Here is a 794-nt window from a genome sequence, read left to right on the forward strand (position 1 = left end):
TATGTTGAATGTCACAACATTAGGTGGAATTCTTCGAACCACCATTTGATTGACAAATTTACTGGCTGCTTTCCAATGCTCCAAATTGCAATGACCAGAAATCAAAGAACTATAGGTTACGACATTTGGTGGAATTCCCCTATTTAGCATATCATTTAGAACCATGTGGCTTCCTTAAAAAAGCCAGAAACACAAAGTCCATGAATTATGGAAGTGTAAGTAACAACATCTAGAGATATTCCTTTGCCCATCATTTCTTCAAAGAGCTCTTGAACAGATTCAGCTCTACCAACTTTCCCCAGCCCACCCAACAGCGTAGTGTAATTAACAATTGTATGTTTCAACCACTTGCATTGCATTTTTTTAAACAGACCTACTACCTCATCTACTCTCCTACTTCTACAATATCCATTAATCAAAGCATTGTAACTGATAACATTCACCTTAATCCGCTTAGAAACCATTGAATGAAAGAGCTTCAGTGCATCATCCACTTGTTCGGCCAAGCAATAGCCATCCATCAATATATAGTACGAATCTGCATCAGGAACCTCACCACTCCGAATCATCACAAATAGCATTACATGTGCTTCCACAACCCTCCCTTCTTTGCAAAGAGCATGCATCAATATGTTATATGTTATCACGTTTGGGGAACTCTCTGCTCCATCATTTCACGGAAAATGCTAATAGCATCATTCATATAGCCTCCAATAAAATACCCATGAATAATAGAACTGTGAGTGGTGACATTAGGGAATACATTTTTATCCCTCATTTCTCCAAACAACTTA

This window comes from Coptis chinensis, chromosome 6 (genome assembly GCF_015680905.1).
Source record: "Coptis chinensis isolate HL-2020 chromosome 6, ASM1568090v1, whole genome shotgun sequence".
NCBI lineage: Eukaryota > Viridiplantae > Streptophyta > Magnoliopsida > Ranunculales > Ranunculaceae > Coptis > Coptis chinensis.